The following is a 20,869-nucleotide window of genomic DNA, read 5'->3' as shown; positions in this document are numbered from 1 at the left end:
ATCTTGTTCTCCAACGTAAACGGTCCCTAGTAACTAGGGTACATTCGTAAATAAATTGAGCATCATGGCTAGAAGTGACTAAATGTTGCCTAATCTTTCTCATCGAGAAATGACACAATTACAGCAACACAAAAAGGAACTCCACCGGACAAAGTTCAGTGCTCACAAGGAGCCTCATTCAACACACACGGTTCCATTCCCATTCATGCAAAGCACGAAAGTGTAAAACTTGGGAACATACTTGAGAGCAAAGATCACATTCAATCTCATTCAAGGCACGGATGTGAATGCAACGGGATGAAATTACTGAAATGATGCCTGCCCTCGAACTGTGATGATGGACTACCCGACTCGCCAATAATATTGGGTTCTGGTGTATTGAAATACAGGAGCTGCTGGATTTGTGTGTTTTCTTACCCCCTCACCATAGTTTGTCAAATGTTTAAACAACTGAACTTATATTCAAGGTTTGTTTCTCTTCATATGTTTTACTGGTTTACATTTGTCTCAGCAACCTGTTGAATGATTCTTCTGCTTTCAAAACAAAATGACAACAGGATGAATGCACACACTTGAAAATACAATACATGCAATGTTATGCATCATAGTGATGCAACCTCCTTTCAGTTTCATACTGCATGTCAATTGAAATCCTTACTGAAATGCACACCTTCTCAAGATTGCGCTTGACTGGCGTGTCAGGCACTCAATTACAGCTGTTTTATCAAGACAATGTGTTCGTTTTGTAAAATATAGTTCCGGTCTGGTGTGGCACCCCAGCTAACGCACAACGTTGCCACAACGTTTCGTGTTAGCAGGGACTGTCTGCGGCGCGCTGGTGTGTCCCGGACTTTAGAGTAGAGAGACAGTTCAACTGCAAGTATGAGCGGCAGAAACGGATATTGCCTTCCCTTTAAGTAGAGCGTCAGGGACAGCCTCCCTGGCTTACGGCCATACTAGCCTGAATACGCCCGATCTCGTCCGATCTCGGAAGCTAAGCAGGCTCGGGCCTGGTCAGTACTTGGATGGGAGACCGCCTGGGAATACCAGGTGCTGTAAGCTTTTGCATCTTTTACACACCAGAGGGCGACAAATCACGAGTTTTAACTTTGGATACACGCAATTTCATCATTATTTCAGATTTGACTTCCCCAAATACACAGGCATACAATAGATCTTGTTCTCCAACGTAAACGGTCCCTAGTAACTAGGGTACATTCGTAAATAAATTGAGCATCATGGCTAGAAGTGACTAAATGTTGCCTAATCTTTCTCATCGAGAAATGACACAATTACAGCAACACAAAAAGGAACTCCACCGGACAAAGTTCAGTGCTCACAAGGAGCCTCATTCAACACACACGGTTCCATTCCCATTCATGCAAAGCACGAAAGTGTAAAACTTGGGAACATACTTGAGAGCAAAGATCACATTCAATCTCATTCAAGGCACGGATGTGAATGCAACGGGATGAAATTACTGAAATGATGCCTGCCCTCGAACTGTGATGATGGACTACCCGACTCGCCAATAATATTGGGTTCTGGTGTATTGAAATACAGGAGCTGCTGGATTTGTGTGTTTTCTTACCCCCTCACCATAGTTTGTCAAATGTTTAAACAACTGAACTTATATTCAAGGTTTGTTTCTCTTCATATGTTTTACTGGTTTACATTTGTCTCAGCAACCTGTTGAATGATTCTTCTGCTTTCAAAACAAAATGACAACAGGATGAATGCACACACTTGAAAATACAATACATGCAATGTTATGCATCATAGTGATGCAACCTCCTTTCAGTTTCATACTGCATGTCAATTGAAATCCTTACTGAAATGCACACCTTCTCAAGATTGCGCTTGACTGGCGTGTCAGGCACTCAATTACAGCTGTTTTATCAAGACAATGTGTTTGTTTTGTAAAATATAGTTCCGGTCTGGTGTGGCACCCCAGCTAACGCACAACGTTGCCACAACGTTTCGTGTTAGCAGGGACTGTCTGCGGCGCGCTGGTGTGTCCCGGACTTTAGAGTAGAGAGACAGTTCAACTGCAAGTATGAGCGGCAGAAACGGATATTGCCTTCCCTTTAAGTAGAGCGTCAGGGACAGCCTGCCTGGCTTACGGCCATACTAGCCTGAATACGCCCGATCTCGTCCGATCTCGGAAGCTAAGCAGGCTCGGGCCTGGTCAGTACTTGGATGGGAGACCGCCTGGGAATACCAGGTGCTGTAAGCTTTTGCATCTTTTACACACCAGAGGGCGACAAATCACGAGTTTTAACTTTGGATACACGCAATTTCATCATTATTTCAGATTTGACTTCCCCAAATACACAGGCATACAATAGATCTTGTTCTCCAACGTAAACGGTCCCTAGTAACTAGGGTACATTCGTAAATAAATTGAGCATCATGGCTAGAAGTGACTAAATGTTGCCTAATCTTTCTCATCGAGAAATGACACAATTACAGCAACACAAAAAGGAACTCCACCGGACAAAGTTCAGTGCTCACAAGGAGCCTCATTCAACACACACGGTTCCATTCCCATTCATGCAAAGCACGAAAGTGTAAAACTTGGGAACATACTTGAGAGCAAAGATCACATTCAATCTCATTCAAGGCACGGATGTGAATGCAACGGGATGAAATTACTGAAATGATGCCTGCCCTCGAACTGTGATGATGGACTACCCGACTCGCCAATAATATTGGGTTCTGGTGTATTGAAATACAGGAGCTGCTGGATTTGTGTGTTTTCTTACCCCCTCACCATAGTTTGTCAAATGTTTAAACAACTGAACTTATATTCAAGGTTTGTTTCTCTTCATATGTTTTACTGGTTTACATTTGTCTCAGCAACCTGTTGAATGATTCTTCTGCTTTCAAAACAAAATGACAACAGGATGAATGCACACACTTGAAAATACAATACATGCAATGTTATGCATCATAGTGATGCAACCTCCTTTCAGTTTCATACTGCATGTCAATTGAAATCCTTACTGAAATGCACACCTTCTCAAGATTGCGCTTGACTGGCGTGTCAGGCACTCAATTACAGCTGTTTTATCAAGACAATGTGTTCGTTTTGTAAAATATAGTTCCGGTCTGGTGTGGCACCCCAGCTAACGCACAACGTTGCCACAACGTTTCGTGTTAGCAGGGACTGTCTGCGGCGCGCTGGTGTGTCCCGGACTTTAGAGTAGAGAGACAGTTCAACTGCAAGTATGAGCGGCAGAAACGGATATTGCCTTCCCTTTAAGTAGAGCGTCAGGGACAGCCTCACTGGCTTACGGCCATACTAGCCTGAATACGCCCGATCTCGTCCGATCTCGGAAGCTAAGCAGGTTCGAGCCTGGTCAGTACTTGGATGGGAGACCGCCTGGGAATACCAGGTGCTGTAAGCTTCTGCATCTTTTACACACCAGAGGGCGACAAATCACGAGTTTTAACTTTGGATACACGCAATTTCATCATTATTTCAGATTTGACTTCCCCAAATACACAGGCATACAATAGATCTTGTTCTCCAACGTAAACGGTCCCTAGTAACTAGGGTACATTCGTAAATAAATTGAGCATCATGGCTAGAAGTGACTAAATGTTGACTAATCTTTCTCATCGAGAAATGACACAATTACAGCAACACAAAAAGAAACTCCACCGGACAAAGTTCAGTGCTCACAAGGAGCCTCATTCAACACACACGGTTCCATTCCCATTCATGCAAAGCACGAAAGTGTAAAACTTGGGAACATACTTGAGAGCAAAGATCACATTCAATCTCATTCAAGGCACGGATGTGAATGCAACGGGATGAAATTACTGAAATGATGCCTGCCCTCGAACTGTGATGATGGACTACCCGAACTCGCCAATAATATTGGGTTCTGGTGTATTGAAATACAGGAGCTGCTGGATTTGTGTGTTTTCTTACCCCCTCACCATAGTTTGTCAAATGTTTAAACAACTGAACTTATATTCAAGGTTTGTTTCTCCTCATATGTTTTACTGGTTTACATTTGTCTCAGCAACCTGTTGAATGATTCTTCTGCTTTCAAAACAAAATGACAACAGGATGAATGCACACACTTGAAAATACAATACATGCAATGTTATGCATCATAGTGATGCAACCTCCTTTCAGTTTCATACTGCATGTCAATTGAAATCCTTACTGAAATGCACACCTTCTCAAGATTGCGCTTGACTGGCGTGTCAGGCACTCAATTACAGCTGTATTATCAAGACAATGTGTTCGTTTTGTAAAATATAGTTCCGGTCTGGTGTGGCACCCCAGCTAACGCACAACGTTGCCACAACGTTTCGTGTTAGCAGGGACTGTCTGCGGCGCGCTGGTGTGTCCCGGACTTTAGAGTAGAGAGACAGTTCAACTGCAAGTATGAGCGGCAGAAACGGATATTGCCTTCCCTTTAAGTAGAGCGTCAGGGACAGCCTCACTGGCTTACGGCCATACTAGCCTGAATAAGCCCGATCTCGTCCGATCTCGGAAGCTAAGCAGGCTCGGGCCTGGTCAGTACTTGGATGGGAGACCGCCTGGGAATACCAGGTGCTGTAAGCTTCTGCATCTTTTACACACCATAGGGCGACAAATCACGAGTTTTAACTTTGGATACACGCAATTTCATCATTATTTCAGATTTGACTTCCCCAAATACACAGGCATACAATAGATCTTGTTCTCCAACGTAAACGGTCCCTAGTAACTAGGGTACATTCGTAAATAAATTGAGCATCATGGCTAGAAGTGACTAAATGTTGACTAATCTTTCTCATCGAGAAATGACACAATTACAGCAACACAAAAAGAAACTCCACCGGACAAAGTTCAGTGCTCACAAGGAGCCTCATTCAACACACACGGTTCCATTCCCATTCATGCAAAGCACGAAAGTGTAAAACTTGGGAACATACTTGAGAGCAAAGATCACATTCAATCTCATTCAAGGCACGGATGTGAATGCAACGGGATGAAATTACTGAAATGATGCCTGCCCTCGAACTGTGATGATGGACTACCCGACTCGCCAATAATATTGGGTTCTGGTGTATTGAAATACAGGAGCTGCTGGATTTGTGTGTTTTCTTACCCCCTCACCATAGTTTGTCAAATGTTTAAACAACTGAACTTATATTCAAGGTTTGTTTCTCTTCATATGTTTTACTGGTTTACATTTGTCTCAGCAACCTGTTGAATGATTCTTCTGCTTTCAAAACAAAATGACAACAGGATGAATGCACACACTTGAAAATACAATACATGCAATGTTATGCATCATAGTGATGCAACCTCCTTTCAGTTTCATACTGCATGTCAATTGAAATCCTTACTGAAATGCACACCTTCTCAAGATTGCGCTTGACTGGCGTGTCAGGCACTCAATTACAGCTGTTTTATCAAGACAATGTGTTCGTTTTGTAAAATATAGTTCCGGTCTGGTGTGGCACCCCAGCTAACGCACAACGTTGCCACAATGTTGCCACAACGTGGCGTGTTAGCAGGGACTGTCTGCGGCGCGCTGGTGTGTCCCGGGCTTTAGAGTAGAGAGACAGTTCAACTGTAAGTATGAACGGCAGAAACGGATATTGCCTTCCCTTTAAGTAGAGCGTCAGGGACAGCCTGCCTGGCTTACGGCCATACTAGCCTGAATACGCCCGATCTCGTCCGATCTCGGAAGCCAAGCAGGCTCGGGCCTGGTCAGTACTTGGATGGGAGACCGCCTGGGAATACCAGGTGCTGTAAGCTTCTGCATCTTTTACACACCATAGGGCGACAAATCACGAGTTTTAACTTTGGATACACGCAATTTCATCATTATTTCAGATTTGACTTCCCCAAATACACAGGCATACAATAGATCTTGTTCTCCAACGTAAACGGTCCCTAGTAACTAGGGTACATTCGTAAATAAATTGAGCATCATGGCTAGAAGTGACTAAATGTTGACTAATCTTTCTCATCGAGAAATGACACAATTACAGCAACACAAAAAGAAACTCCACCGGACAAAGTTCAGTGCTCACAAGGAGCCTCATTCAACACACACGGTTCCATTCCCATTCATGCAAAGCACGAAAGTGTAAAACTTGGGAACATACTTGAGAGCAAAGATCACATTCAATCTCATTCAAGGCACGGATGTGAATGCAACGGGATGAAATTACTGAAATGATGCCTGCCCTCGAACTGTGATGATGGACTACCCGACTCGCCAATAATATTGGGTTCTGGTGTATTGAAATACAGGAGCTGCTGGATTTGTGTGTTTTCTTACCCCCTCACCATAGTTTGTCAAATGTTTAAACAACTGAACTTATATTCAAGGTTTGTTTCTCTTCATATGTTTTACTGGTTTACATTTGTCTCAGCAACCTGTTGAATGATTCTTCTGCTTTCAAAACAAAATGACAACAGGATGAATGCACACACTTGAAAATACAATACATGCAATGTTATGCATCATAGTGATGCAACCTCCTTTCAGTTTCATACTGCATGTCAATTGAAATCCTTACTGAAATGCACACCTTCTCAAGATTGCGCTTGACTGGCGTGTCAGGCACTCAATTACAGCTGTTTTATCAAGACAATGTGTTCGTTTTGTAAAATATAGTTCCGGTCTGGTGTGGCACCCCAGCTAACGCACAACGTTGCCACAACGTTTCGTGTTAGCAGGGACTGTCTGCGGCGCGCTGGTGTGTCCCGGACTTTAGAGTAGAGAGACAGTTCAACTGCAAGTATGAGCGGCAGAAACGGATATTGCCTTCCCTTTAAGTAGAGCGTCAGGGACAGCCTGCCTGGCTTACGGCCATACTAGCCTGAATACGCCCGATCTCGTCCGATCTCGGAAGCCAAGCAGGCTCGGGCCTGGTCAGTACTTGGATGGGAGACCGCCTGGGAATACCAGGTGCTGTAAGCTTCTGCATCTTTTACACACCAGAGGGCGACAAATCACGAGTTTTAACTTTGGATACACGCAATTTCATCATTATTTCAGATTTGACTTCCCCAAATACACAGGCATACAATAGATCTTGTTCTCCAACGTAAACGGTCCCTAGTAACTAGGGTACATTCGTAAATAAATTGAGCATCATGGCTAGAAGTGACTAAATGTTGCCTAATCTTTCTCATCGAGAAATGACACAATTACAGCAACACAAAAAGGAACTCCACTGGACAAAGTTCAGTGCTCACAAGGAGCCTCATTCAACACACACGGTTCCATTCCCATTCATGCAAAGCACGAAAGTGTAAAACTTGGGAACATACTTGAGAGCAAAGATCACATTCAATCTCATTCAAGGCACGGATGTGAATGCAACGGGATGAAATTACTGAAATGATGCCTGCCCTCGAACTGTGATGATGGACTACCCGACTCGCCAATAATGTTGGGTTCTGGTGTATTGAAATACAGGAGCTGCTGGATTTGTGTGTTTTCTTACCCCCTCACCATAGTTTGTCAAATGTTTAAACAACTGAACTTATATTCAAGGTTTGTTTCTCTTCATATGTTTTACTGGTTTACATTTGTCTCAGCAACCTGTTGAATGATTCTTCTGCTTTCAAAACAAAATGACAACAGGATGAATGCACACACTTGAAAATACAATACATGCAATGTTATGCATCATAGTGATGCAACCTCCTTTCAGTTTCATACTGCATGTCAATTGAAATCCTTACTGAAATGCACACCTTCTCAAGATTGCGCTTGACTGGCGTGTCAGGCACTCAATTACAGCTGTATTATCAAGACAATGTGTTCGTTTTGTAAAATATAGTTCCGGTCTGGTGTGGCACCCCAGCTAACGCACAACGTTGCCACAACGTTTCGTGTTAGCAGGGACTGTCTGCGGCGCGCTGGTGTGTCCCGGACTTTAGAGTAGAGAGACAGTTCAACTGCAAGTATGAGCGGCAGAAACGGATATTGCCTTCCCTTTAAGTAGAGCGTCAGGGAAAGCCTCCCTGGCTTACGGCCATACTAGCCTGAATACGCCCGATCTCGTCCGATCTCGGAAGCCAAGCAGGCTCGGGCCTGGTCAGTACTTGGATGGGAGACCGCCTGGGAATACCAGGTGCTGTAAGCTTCTGCATCTTTTACACACCAGAGGGCGACAAATCACGAGTTTTAACTTTGGATACACGCAATTTCATCATTATTTCAGATTTGACTTCCCCAAATACACAGGCATACAATAGATCTTGTTCTCCAACGTAAACGGTCCCTAGTAACTAGGGTACATTCGTAAATAAATTGAGCATCATGGCTAGAAGTGACTAAATGTTGCCTAATCTTTCTCATCGAGAAATGACACAATTACAGCAACACAAAAAGGAACTCCACTGGACAAAGTTCAGTGCTCACAAGGAGCCTCATTCAACACACACGGTTCCATTCCCATTCATGCAAAGCACGAAAGTGTAAAACTTGGGAACATACTTGAGAGCAAAGATCACATTCAATCTCATTCAAGGCACGGATGTGAATGCAACGGGATGAAATTACTGAAATGATGCCTGCCCTCGAACTGTGATGATGGACTACCCGACTCACCAATAATATTGGGTTCTGGTGTATTGAAATACAGGAGCCGCTGGATTTGTGTGTTTTCTTACCCCCTCACCATAGTTTGTCAAATGTTTAAACAACTGAACTTATATTCAAGGTTTGTTTCTCTTCATATGTTTTACTGGTTTACATTTGTCTCAGCAACCTGTTGAATGATTCTTCTGCTTTCAAAACAAAATGACAACAGGATGAATGCACACACTTGAAAATACAATACATGCAATGTTATGCATCATAGTGATGCAACCTCCTTTCAGTTTCATACAGCATGTCAATTGAAATCCTTACTGAAATGCACACCTTCTCAAGATTGTGCTTGACTGGCGTGTCAGGCACTCAATTACAGCTGTTTTATCAAGACAATGTGTTCGTTTTGTAAAATATAGTTCCGGTCTGGTGTGGCACCCCAGCTAACGCACAACGTTGCCACAATGTTGCCACAACGTGGCGTGTTAGCAGGGACTGTCTGCGGCGCGCTGGTGTGTCCCGGGCTTTAGAGTAGAGAGACAGTTCAACTGTAAGTATGAACGGCAGAAACGGATATTGCCTTCCCTTTAAGTAGAGCGTCAGGGACAGCCTTCCTGGCTTACGGCCATACTAGCCTGAATACGCCCGATCTCGTCCGATCTCGGAAGCTAAGCAGGCTCGGGCCTGGTCAGTACTTGGATGGGAGACTGCCTGGGAATACCAGGTGCTGTAAGCTTTTGCATCTTTTACACACCAGAGGGCGACAAATCACGAGTTTTAACTTTGGATACACGCAATTTCATCATTATTTCAGATTTGACTTCCCCAAATACACAGGCATACAATAGATCTTGTTCTCCAACGTAAACGGTCCCTAGTAACTAGGGTACATTCGTAAATAAATTGAGCATCATGGCTAGAAGTGACTAAATGTTGCCTAATCTTTCTCATCGAGAAATGACACAATTACAGCAACACAAAAAGGAACTCCACCGGACAAAGTTCAGTGCTCACAAGGAGCCTCATTCAACACACACGGTTCCATTCCCATTCATGCAAAGCACGAAAGTGTAAAACTTGGGAACATACTTGAGAGCAAAGATCACATTCAATCTCATTCAAGGCACGGATGTGAATGCAACGGGATGAAATTACTGAAATGATGCCTGCCCTCGAACTGTGATGATGGACTACCCGACTCGCCAATAATATTGGGTTCTGGTGTATTGAAATACAGGAGCTGCTGGATTTGTGTGTTTTCTTACCCCCTCACCATAGTTTGTCAAATGTTTAAACAACTGAACTTATATTCAAGGTTTGTTTCTCTTCATATGTTTCACTGGTTTACATTTGTCTCAGCAACCTGTTGAATGATTCTTCTGCTTTCAAAACAAAATGACAACAGGATGAATGCACACACTTGAAAATACAATACATGCAATGTTATGCATCATAGTGATGCAACCTCCTTTCAGTTTCATACTGCATGTCAATTGAAATCCTTACTGAAATGCACACCTTCTCAAGATTGCGCTTGACTGGCGTGTCAGGCACTCAATTACAGCTGTATTATCAAGACAATGTGTTCGTTTTGTAAAATATAGTTCCGGTCTGGTGTGGCACCCCAGCTAACGCACAATGTTGCCACAACGTTTCGTGTTAGCAGGGACTGTCTGCGGCGCGCTGGTGTGTCCCGGACTTTAGAGTAGAGAGACAGTTCAACTGCAAGTATGAGCGGCAGAAACGGATATTGCCTTCCCTTTAAGTAGAGCGTCAGGGACAGCTTACGGCCATACTAGCCTGAATACGTCCGATCTCAGAAGCTAAGCAGGCTCGGGCCTGGTCAGTACTTGGATGGGAGACCGCCTGGGAATACCAGGTGCTGTAAGCTTTTGCATCTTTTACACACCAGAGGGCGACAAATCACGAGTTTTAACTTTGGATACACGCAATTTCATCATTATTTCAGATTTGACTTCCCCAAATACACAGGCATACAATAGATCTTGTTCTCCAACGTAAACGGTCCCTATTAACTAGTGTACATTTGTAAATAAATTGAGCATCATGGCTAGAAGTGACTAAATGTTGCCTAATCTTTCTCATCGAGAAATGACACAATTACAGCAACACAAAAAGGAACTCCACCGGACAAAGTTCAGTGCTCACAAGGAGCCTCATTCAACACACACGGTTCCATTCCCATTCATACAAAGCACGAAAGTGTAAAACTTGGGAACATACTTGAGAGCAAAGATCACATTCAATCTCATTCAAGGCACGGATGTGAATGCAACGGGATGAAATTACTGAAATGATGCCTGCCCTCGAACTGTGATGATGGACTACCCGACTCGCCAATAATATTGGGTTCTGGTGTATTGAAATACAGGAGCTGCTGGATTTGTGTGTTTTCTTACCCCCTCACCATAGTTTGTCAAATGTTTAAACAACTGAACTTATATTCAAGGTTTGTTTCTCTTCATATGTTTTACTGGTTTACATTTGTCTCAGCAACCTGTTGAATGATTCTTCTGCTTTCAAAACAAAATGACAACAGGATGAATGCACACACTTGAAAATACAATACATGCAATGTTATGCATCATAGTGATGCAACCTCCTTTCAGTTTCATACTGCATGTCAATTGAAATCCTTACTGAAATGCACAACTTCTCAAGATTGCGCTTGACTGGCGTGTCAGGCACTCAATTACAGCTGTATTATCAAGACAATGTGTTCGTTTTGTAAAATATAGTTCCGGTCTGGTGTGGCACCCCAGCTAACGCACAACGTTGCCACAACGTTTCGTGTTAGCAGGGACTGTCTGCGGCGCGCTGGTGTGTCCCGGACTTTAGAGTAGAGAGACAGTTCAACTGCAAGTATGAGCGGCAGAAACGGATATTGCCTTCCCTTTAAGTAGAGCGTAAGGGACAGCCTCCCTGGCTTACGGCCATACTAGCCTGAATACGCCCGATCTCGTCCGATCTCGGAAGCTAAGCAGGCTCGGGCCTGGTCAGTACTTGGATGGGAGACCGCCTGGGAATACCAGGTGCTGTAAGCTTTTGCATCTTTTACACACCAGAGGGCGACAAATCACGAGTTTTAACTTTGGATACACGCAATTTCATCATTATTTCAGATTTGACTTCCCCAAATACACAGGCATACAATAGATCTTGTTCTCCAACGTAAACGGTCCCTAGTAACTAGGGTACATTCGTAAATAAATTGAGCATCATGGCTAGAAGTGACTAAATGTTGCCTAATCTTTCTCATCGAGAAATGACACAATTACAGCAACACAAAAAGGAACTCCACCGGACAAAGTTCAGTGCTCACAAGGAGCCTCATTCAACACACACGGTTCCATTCCCATTCATACAAAGCACGAAAGTGTAAAACTTGGGAACATACTTGAGAGCAAAGATCACATTCAATCTCATTCAAGGCACGGATGTGAATGCAACGGGATGAAATTACTGAAATGATGCCTGCCCTCGAACTGTGATGATGGACTACCCGACTCGCCAATAATATTGGGTTCTGGTGTATTGAAATACAGGAGCTGCTGGATTTGTGTGTTTTCTTACCCCCTCACCATAGTTTGTCAAATGTTTAAACAACTGAACTTATATTCAAGGTTTGTTTCTCTTCATATGTTTTACTGGTTTACATTTGTCTCAGCAACCTGTTGAATGATTCTTCTGCTTTCAAAACAAAATGACAACAGGATGAATGCACACACTTGAAAATACAATACATGCAATGTTATGCATCATAGTGATGCAACCTCCTTTCAGTTTCATACAGCATGTCAATTAAAATCCTTACTGAAATGCACACCTTCTCAAGATTGCGCTTGACTGGCGTGTCAGGCACTCAATTACAGCTGTTTTATCAAGACAATGTGTTCGTTTTGTAATATATAGTTCCGGTCTGGTGTGGCACCCCAGCTAACGCACAACGTTGCCACAATGTTGCCACAACGTGGCGTGTTAGCAGGGACTGTCTGCGGCGCGCTGGTGTGTCCCGGGCTTTAGAGTAGAGAGACAGTTCAACTGTAAGTATGAACGGCAGAAACGGATATTGCCTTCCCTATAAGTAGAGCGTCAGGGACAGCCTCCCTGGCTTACGGCCATACTAGCCTGAATACGCCCGATCTCGTCCGATCTCGGAAGCTAAGCAGGCTCGGGCCTGGTCAGTACTTGGATGGGAGACCGCCTGGGAATACCAGGTGCTGTAAGCTTTTGCATCTTTTACACACCAGAGGGCGACAAATCACGAGTTTTAACTTTGGATACACGCAATTTCATCATTATTTCAGATTTGACTTCCCCAAATACACAGGCATACAATAGATCTTGTTCTCCAACGTAAACGGTCCCTAGTAACTAGGGTACATTCGTAAATAAATTGAGCATCATGGCTAGAAGTGACTAAATGTTGCCTAATCTTTCTCATCGAGAAATGACACAATTACAGCAACACAAAAAGGAACTCCACCGGACAAAGTTCAGTGCTCACAAGGAGCCTCATTCAACACACACGGTTCCATTCCCATTCATGCAAAGCACGAAAGTGTAAAACTTGGGAACATACTTGAGAGCAAAGATCACATTCAATCTCATTCAAGGCACGGATGTGAATGCAACGGGATGAAATTACTGAAATGATGCCTGCCCTCGAACTGTGATGATGGACTACCCGACTCGCCAATAATATTGGGTTCCGGTGTATTGAAATACAGGAGCTGCTGGATTTGTGTGTTTTCTTACCCCCTCACCATAGTTTGTCAAATGTTTAAACAACTGAACTTATATTCAAGGTTTGTTTCTCTTCATATGTTTTACTGGTTTACATTTGTCTCAGCAACCTCAGCAAAAATGATTCTTCTGCTTTCAAAACAAAATGACAACAGGATGAATGCACACACTTGAAAATACAATACATGCAATGTTATGCATCATAGTGATGCAACCTCCTTTCAGTTTCATACTGCATGTCAATTGAAATCCTTATTGAAATGCACACCTTCTCAAGATTGCGCTTGACTGGCGTGTCAGGCACTCAATTACAGCTGTATTATCAAGACAATGTGTTCGTTTTGTAAAATATAGTTCCGGTCTGGTGTGGCACCCCAGCTAACGCACAACGTTGCCACAACGTTTCGTGTTAGCAGGGACTGTCTGCGGCGCGCTGGTGTGTCCCGGACTTTAGAGTAGAGAGACAGTTCAACTGCAAGTATGAGCGGCAGAAACGGATATTGCCTTCCCTTTAAGTAGAGCGTCAGGGACAGCCTCCCTGGCTTACGGCCATACTAGCCTGAAAACGCCCGATCTCGTCCGATCTCGGAAGCTAAGCAGGCTCGGGCCTGGTCAGTACTTGGATGGGAGACTGCCTGGGAATACCAGGTGCTGTAAGCTTTTGCATCTTTTACACACCAGAGGGCGACAAATCACGAGTTTTAACTTTGGATACACGCAATTTCATCATTATTTCAGATTTGACTTCCCCAAATACACAGGCATACAATAGATCTTGTTCTCCAACGTAAACGGTCCCTAGTAACTAGGGTACATTCGTAAATAAATTGAGCATCATGGCTAGAAGTGACTAAATGTTGCCTAATCTTTCTCATCGAGAAATGACACAATTACAGCAACACAAAAAGGAACTCCACCGGACAAAGTTCAGTGCTCACAAGGAGCCTCATTCAACACACACGGTTCCATTCCCATTCATGCAAAGCACGAAAGTGTAAAACTTGGGAACATACTTGAGAGCAAAGATCACATTCAATCTCATTCAAGGCACGGATGTGAATGCAACGGGATGAAATTACTGAAATGATGCCTGCCCTCGAACTGTGAAGATGGACTACCCGACTCGCCAATAATATTGGGTTCTGGTGTATTGAAATACAGGAGCTGCTGGATTTGTGTGTTTTCTTACCCCCTCACGATAGTTTGTCAAATGTTTAAACAACTGAACTTATATTCAAGGTTTGTTTCTCTTCATATGTTTTACTGGTTTACATTTGTCTCAGCAACCTGTTGAATGATTCTTCTGCTTTCAAAACAAAATGACAACAGGATGAATGCACACACTTGAAAATACAATACATGCAATGTTATGCATCATAGTGATGCAACCTCCTTTCAGTTTCATACTGCATGTCAATTGAAATCCTTACTGAAATGCACACCTTCTCAAGATTGCGCTTGACTGGCGTGTCAGGCACTCAATTACAGCTGTTTTATCAAGACAATGTGTTCGTTTTGTAATATATAGTTCCGGTCTGGTGTGGCACCCCAGCTAACGCACAACGTTGCCACAACGTTTCGTGTTAGCAGGGACTGTCTGCGGCGTGCTGGTGTGTCCCGGACTTTAGAGTAGAGAGACAGTTCAACTGCAAGTATGAGCGGCAGAAACGGATATTGCCTTCCCTTTAAGTAGAGCGTCAGGGACAGCCTTCCTGGCTTACGGCCATACTAGCCTGAATACGCCCGATCTCGGAAGCTAAGCAGGCTCGTGCCTGGTCAGTACTTGGATGGGAGACAGCCTGGGAATACCAGGTGCTGTAAGCTTTTGCATCTTTTACACACCAAAGGGCGACAAATCACGAGTTTTAACTTTGGATACACGCAATTTCATCATTATTTCAGATTTGACTTCCCCAAATACACAGGCATACAATAGATCTTGTTCTCCAACGTAAACGGTCCCTAGTAACTAGTGTACATTTGTAAATAAATTGAGCATCATGGCTAGAAGTGACTAAATGTTGCCTAATCTTTCTCATCGAGAAATGACACAATTACAGCAACACAAAAAGGAACTCCACCGGACAATGTTCAGTGCTCACAAGGAGCCTCATTCAACACACACGGTTCCATTCCCATTCATGCAAAGCACGAAAGTGTAAAACTTGGGAACATACTTGAGAGCAATGATCACATTCAATCTCATTCAAGGCACGGATGTGAATGCAACGGGATGAAATTACTGAAATGATGCCTGCCCTCGAACTGTGATGATGGACTACCCGACTCGCCAATAATATTGGGTTCTGGTGTATTGAAATACAGGAGCTGCTGGATTTGTGTGTTTTCTTACCCCCTCACCATAGTTTGTCAAATGTTTAAACAACTGAACTTATATTCAAGGTTTGTTTCTCTTCATATGTTTTACTGGTTTACATTTGTCTCAGCAACCTGTTGAATGATTCTTCTGCTTTCAAAACAAAATGACAACAGGATGAATGCACACACTTGAAAATACAATACATGCAATGTTATGCATCATAGTGATGCAACCTCCTTTCAGTTTCATACTGCATGTCAATTGAAATCCTTACTGAAATGCACACCTTCTCAAGATTGCGCTTGACTGGCGTGTCAGGCACTCAATTACAGCTGTATTATCAAGACAATGTGTTCGTTTTGTAAAATATAGTTCCGGTCTGGTGTGGCACCCCAGCTAACGCACAACGTTGCCACAACGTTTCGTGTTAGCAGGGACTGTCTGCGGCGCGCTGGTGTGTCCCGGACTTTAGAGTAGAGAGACAGTTCAACTGCAAGTATGAGCGGCAGAAACGGATATTGCCTTCCCTTTAAGTAGAGCGTCAGGGACAGCTTCCCTGGCTTACGGCCATACTAGCCTGAATACGCCCGATCTCGTCCGATCTCGGAAGCTAAGCAGGCTCGGGCCTGGTCAGTACTTGGATGGGAGACCGCCTGGGAATACCAGGTGCTGTAAGCTTTTGCATCTTTTACACACCAGAGGGCGACAAATCACGAGTTTTAACTTTGGATACACGCAATTTCATCATTATTTCAGATTTGACTTCCCCAAATACACAGGCATACAATAGATCTTGTTCTCCAACGTAAACGGTCCCTAGTAACTAGGGTACATTCGTAAATAAATTGAGCATCATGGCTAGAAGTGACTAAATGTTGCCTAATCTTTCTCATCGAGAAATGACACAATTACAGCAACACAAAAAGGAACTCCACCGGACAAAGTTCAGTGCTCACAAGGAGCCTCATTCAACACACACGGTTCCATTCCCATTCATGCAAAGCACGAAAGTGTAAAACTTGGGAACATACTTGAGAGCAAAGATCACATTCAATCTCATTCAAGGCACGGATGTGAATGCAACGGGATGAAATTACTGAAATGATGCCTGCCCTCGAACTGTGATGATGGACTACCCGACTCGCCAATAATATTGGGTTCTGGTGTATTGAAATACAGGAGCTGCTGGATTTGTGTGTTTTCTTACCCCCTCACCATAGTTTGTCAAATGTTTAAACAACTGAACTTATATTCAAGGTATGTTTCTCTTCATATGTTTTACTGGTTTACATTTGTCTCAGCAACCTGTTGAATGATTCTTCTGCTTTCAAAACAAAATGACAACAGGATGAATGCACACACTTGAAAATACAATACATGCAATGTTATGCATCATAGTGATGCAACCTCCTTTCAGTTTCATACTGCATGTCAATTGAAATCCTTACTGAAATGCACACCTTCTCAAGATTGCGCTTGACTGGCGTGTCAGGCACGCAATTACAGCTGTTTTATCAAGACAATGTGTTCGTTTTGTAATATATAGTTCCGGTCTGGTGTGGCACCCCAGCTAACGCACAACGTTGCCACAATGTTGCCACAACGTGGCATGTAAGAAGGGACTGGCTGCAGCGCGCTGGTGTGTCCCGGGCTTTAGAGTAGAGAGACAGTTCAACTGCAAGTATGAGCGGCAGAAACGGATATTGCCTTCCCTTTAAGTAGAGCGTCAGGGACAGCTTCCCTGGCTTACGGCCATACTAGCCTGAATACGCCCGATCTCGGAAGCTAAGCAGGCTCGGGCCTGGTCAGTACTTGGATGGGAGACCGCCTGGGAATACCAGGTGCTGTAAGCTTTTGCATCTTTTACACACCAGAGGGCGACAAATCACGAGTTTTAACTTTGGATACACGCAATTTCATCATTATTTCAGATTTGACTTCCCCAAATACACAGGCATACAATAGATCTTGTTCTCCAACGTAAACGGTCCCTAGTAACTAGGGTACATTCGTAAATAAATTGAGCATCATGGCTAGAAGTGACTAAATGTTGCCTAATCTTTCTCATCGAGAAATGACACAATTACAGCAACACAAAAAGGAACTCCACCGGACAAAGTTCAGTGCTCACAAGGAGCCTCATTCAACACACACGGTTCCATTCCCATTCATGCAAAGCACGAAAGTGTAAAACTTGGGAACATACTTGAGAGCAAAGATCACATTCAATCTCATTCAAGGCACGGATGTGAATGCAACGGGATGAAATTACTGAAATGATGCCTGCCCTCGAACTGTGATGATGGACTACCCGACTCGCCAATAATATTGGGTTCTGGTGTATTGAAATACAGGAGCTGCTGGATTTGTGTGTTTTCTTACCCCCTCACCATAGTTTGTCAAATGTTTAAACAACTGAACTTATATTCAAGGTTTGTTTCTCTTCATATGTTTTACTGGTTTACATTTGTCTCAGCAACCTGTTGAATGATTCTTCTGCTTTCAAAACAAAATGACAACAGGATGAATGCACACACTTGAAAATACAATACATGCAATGTTATGCATCATAGTGATGCAACCTCCTTTCAGTTTCATACTGCATGTCAATTGAAATCCTTACTGAAATGCACACCTTCTCAAGATTGCGCTTGACTGGCGTGTCAGGCACTCAATTACAGCTGTTTTATCAAGAGAATGTGTTCGTTTTGTAATATATAGTTCCGGTCTGGTGTGGCACCCCAGCTAACGCACAACGTTGCCACAATGTTGCCACAACGTGGCGTGTTAGCAGGGACTGTCTGCGGCGCGCTGGTGTGTCCCGGGCTTTAGAGTAGAGAGACAGTTCAACTGCAAGTATGAACGGCAGAAACGGATATTGCCTTCCCTTTAAGTAGAGCGTCAGGGACAGCCTCCCTGGCTTACGGCCATACTAGCCTGAATACGCCCGATCTCGTCCGATCTCGGAAGCTAAGCAGGCTCGGGCCTGGTCAGTACTTGGATGGGAGACCGCCTGGGAATACCAGGTGCTGTAAGCTTTTGCATCTTTTACACACCAGAGGGCGACAAATCACGAGTTTTAACTTTGGATACACGCAATTTCATCATTATTTCAGATTTGACTTCCCCAAATACACAGGCATACAATAGATCTTGTTCTCCAACGTAAACGGTCCCTAGTAACTAGGGTACATTCGTAAATAAATTGAGCATCATGGCTAGAAGTGACTAAATGTTGCCTAATCTTTCTCATCGAGAAATGACACAATTACAGCAACACAAAAAGGAACTCCACCGGACAATGTTCAGTGCTCACAAGGAGCTTCATTCAACACACACGGTTCCATTCCCATTCATGCAAAGCACGAAAGTGTAAAACTTGGGAACATACTTGAGAGCAAAGATCACATTCAATCTCATTCAAGGCACGGATGTGAATGCAACGGGATGAAATTACTGAAATGATGCCTGCCCTCGAACTGTGATGATGGACTACCCGACTCGCCAATAATATTGGGTTCTGGTGTATTGAAATACAGGAGCTGCTGGATTTGTGTGTTTTCTTACCCCCTCACCATAGTTTGTCAAATGTTTAAACAACTGAACTTATATTCAAGGTTTGTTTCTCTTCATATGTTTTACTGGTTTACATTTGTCTCAGCAACCTGTTGAATGATTCTTCTGCTTTCAAAACAAAATGACAACAGGATGAATGCACACACTTGAAAATACAATACATGCAATGTTATGCATCATAGTGATGCAACCTCCTTTCAGTTTCATACTGCATGTCAATTGAAATCCTTACTGAAATGCACACCTTCTCAAGATTGCGCTTGACTGGCGTGTCAGGCACTCAATTACAGCTGTTTTATCAAGAGAATGTGTTCGTTTTGTAATATATAGTTCCGGTCTGGTGTGGCACCCCAGCTAACGCACAACGTTGCCACAATGTTGCCACAACGTGGCGTGTTAGCAGGGACTGTCTGCGGCGCGCTGGTGTGTCCCGGGCTTTAGAGTAGAGAGACAGTTCAACTGTAAGTATGAACGGCAGAAACGGATATTGCCTTCCCTTTAAGTAGAGCGTCAGGGACAGCCTCCCTGGCTTACGGCCATACTAGCCTGAATACGCCCGATCTCGTCCGATCTCGGAAGCTAAGCAGGCTCGGGCCTGGTCAGTACTTGGATGGGAGACCGCCTGGGAATACCAGGTGCTGTAAGCTTTTGCAACTTTTACACACCAGAGGGCGACAAATCACAAGTTTTAACTTTGGATACACGCAATTTCATCATTATTTCAGATTTGACTTCCCCAAATACACAGGCATACAATAGATCTTGTTCTCCAACGTAAACGGTCCCTAGTAACTAGGGTACATTCGTAAATAAATTGAGCATCATGGCTAGAAGTGACTAAATGTTGCCTAATCTTTCTCATCGAGAAATGACACAATTACAGCAACACAAAAAGGAACTCCACCGGACAAAGTTCAGTGCTCACAAGGAGCTTCATTCAACACACACGGTTCCATTCCCATTCATGCAAAGCACGAAAGTGTAAAACTTGGGAACATACTTGAGAGCAAAGATCACATTCAATCTCATTCAAGGCACGGATGTGAATGCAACGGGATGAAATTACTGAAATGATGCCTGCCCTCGAACTGTGATGATGGACTACCCGACTCGCCAATAATATTGGGTTCTGGTGTATTGAAATACAGGAGCTGCTGGATTTGTGTGTTTTCTTACCCCCTCACCATAGTTTGTCAAATGTTTAAACAACTGAACTTATATTCAAGGTTTGTTTCTCTTCATATGTTTTACTGGTTTACATTTGTCTCAGCAACCTCAGCAAAAATGATTCTTCTACTTTCAAAACAAAATGACAACAGGATGAATGCACACACTTGAAAATACAATACATGCAATGTTATGCATCATAGTGATGCAACCTCCTTTCAGTTTCATACTGCATGTCAATTGAAATCCTTACTGAAATGCACACCTTCTCAAGATTGCGCTTGACTGGCGTGTCAGGCACTCAATTACAGCTGTTTTATCAAGACAATGTGTTCGTTTTGTAATATATAGTTCCGGTCTGGTGTGGCACCCCAGCTAACGCACAACGTTGCCACAATGTTGCCACAACGTGGCGTGTTAGCAGGGACTGTCTGCGGTGCGCTGGTGTGTCCCGGGCTTTAGAGTAGAGAGA

General features: G+C 43.5%; 14 non-coding genes and 3 pseudogenes across 14 annotated transcripts; all 17 read left to right on the top strand.

Annotated features, from left to right (window-relative positions):
• The first annotated feature begins 943 nt into the window (after positions 1-943).
• Positions 944-1,062, top strand: LOC136758104 (5S ribosomal RNA). Its single transcript, XR_010819907.1, has one exon. It is a non-coding gene; the product is annotated as a 5S ribosomal RNA (ribosomal RNA).
• A 1,055-nt stretch (positions 1,063-2,117) lies between these two features.
• LOC136758103 (5S ribosomal RNA) lies at positions 2,118-2,236 on the top strand. Its single transcript, XR_010819906.1, has one exon. It is a non-coding gene; the product is annotated as a 5S ribosomal RNA (ribosomal RNA).
• Positions 2,237-3,291: 1,055 nt separating this feature from the next.
• LOC136757167 (5S ribosomal RNA) lies at positions 3,292-3,410 on the top strand. The gene has a single exon (XR_010819208.1). It is a non-coding gene; the product is annotated as a 5S ribosomal RNA (ribosomal RNA).
• Positions 3,411-4,466: 1,056 nt separating this feature from the next.
• Positions 4,467-4,585, top strand: LOC136756659 (5S ribosomal RNA). The gene has a single exon (XR_010818727.1). It is a non-coding gene; the product is annotated as a 5S ribosomal RNA (ribosomal RNA).
• Positions 4,586-5,651: 1,066 nt separating this feature from the next.
• On the top strand, positions 5,652-5,770 carry LOC136756189 (5S ribosomal RNA). Its single transcript, XR_010818289.1, has one exon. It is a non-coding gene; the product is annotated as a 5S ribosomal RNA (ribosomal RNA).
• A 1,055-nt stretch (positions 5,771-6,825) lies between these two features.
• On the top strand, positions 6,826-6,944 carry LOC136756188 (5S ribosomal RNA). Its single transcript, XR_010818288.1, has one exon. It is a non-coding gene; the product is annotated as a 5S ribosomal RNA (ribosomal RNA).
• A 1,055-nt stretch (positions 6,945-7,999) lies between these two features.
• On the top strand, positions 8,000-8,118 carry LOC136756187 (5S ribosomal RNA). Its single transcript, XR_010818287.1, has one exon. It is a non-coding gene; the product is annotated as a 5S ribosomal RNA (ribosomal RNA).
• A 1,066-nt stretch (positions 8,119-9,184) lies between these two features.
• Positions 9,185-9,303, top strand: LOC136756428 (5S ribosomal RNA). The gene has a single exon (XR_010818513.1). It is a non-coding gene; the product is annotated as a 5S ribosomal RNA (ribosomal RNA).
• A 1,046-nt stretch (positions 9,304-10,349) lies between these two features.
• LOC136757745 (uncharacterized) lies at positions 10,350-10,458 on the top strand (annotated as a pseudogene).
• Positions 10,459-11,513: 1,055 nt separating this feature from the next.
• Positions 11,514-11,632, top strand: LOC136758101 (5S ribosomal RNA). Its single transcript, XR_010819904.1, has one exon. It is a non-coding gene; the product is annotated as a 5S ribosomal RNA (ribosomal RNA).
• Positions 11,633-12,698: 1,066 nt separating this feature from the next.
• On the top strand, positions 12,699-12,817 carry LOC136758100 (5S ribosomal RNA). Its single transcript, XR_010819903.1, has one exon. It is a non-coding gene; the product is annotated as a 5S ribosomal RNA (ribosomal RNA).
• Positions 12,818-13,875: 1,058 nt separating this feature from the next.
• On the top strand, positions 13,876-13,994 carry LOC136756098 (5S ribosomal RNA). Its single transcript, XR_010818201.1, has one exon. It is a non-coding gene; the product is annotated as a 5S ribosomal RNA (ribosomal RNA).
• A 1,055-nt stretch (positions 13,995-15,049) lies between these two features.
• Positions 15,050-15,158, top strand: LOC136757772 (uncharacterized; annotated as a pseudogene).
• A 1,055-nt stretch (positions 15,159-16,213) lies between these two features.
• LOC136758099 (5S ribosomal RNA) lies at positions 16,214-16,332 on the top strand. Its single transcript, XR_010819902.1, has one exon. It is a non-coding gene; the product is annotated as a 5S ribosomal RNA (ribosomal RNA).
• A 1,066-nt stretch (positions 16,333-17,398) lies between these two features.
• Positions 17,399-17,507, top strand: LOC136757610 (uncharacterized; annotated as a pseudogene).
• Positions 17,508-18,573: 1,066 nt separating this feature from the next.
• Positions 18,574-18,692, top strand: LOC136758098 (5S ribosomal RNA). Its single transcript, XR_010819901.1, has one exon. It is a non-coding gene; the product is annotated as a 5S ribosomal RNA (ribosomal RNA).
• Positions 18,693-19,758: 1,066 nt separating this feature from the next.
• Positions 19,759-19,877, top strand: LOC136758097 (5S ribosomal RNA). Its single transcript, XR_010819900.1, has one exon. It is a non-coding gene; the product is annotated as a 5S ribosomal RNA (ribosomal RNA).
• Positions 19,878-20,869: the final 992 nt, after the last annotated feature.

The sequence above is a fragment of the Amia ocellicauda genome, chromosome 8 (assembly GCF_036373705.1).
Source record: "Amia ocellicauda isolate fAmiCal2 chromosome 8, fAmiCal2.hap1, whole genome shotgun sequence".
Taxonomy (NCBI): domain Eukaryota; kingdom Metazoa; phylum Chordata; class Actinopteri; order Amiiformes; family Amiidae; genus Amia; species Amia ocellicauda.
This window is presented reverse-complemented; position numbering and strand designations above follow the sequence as displayed.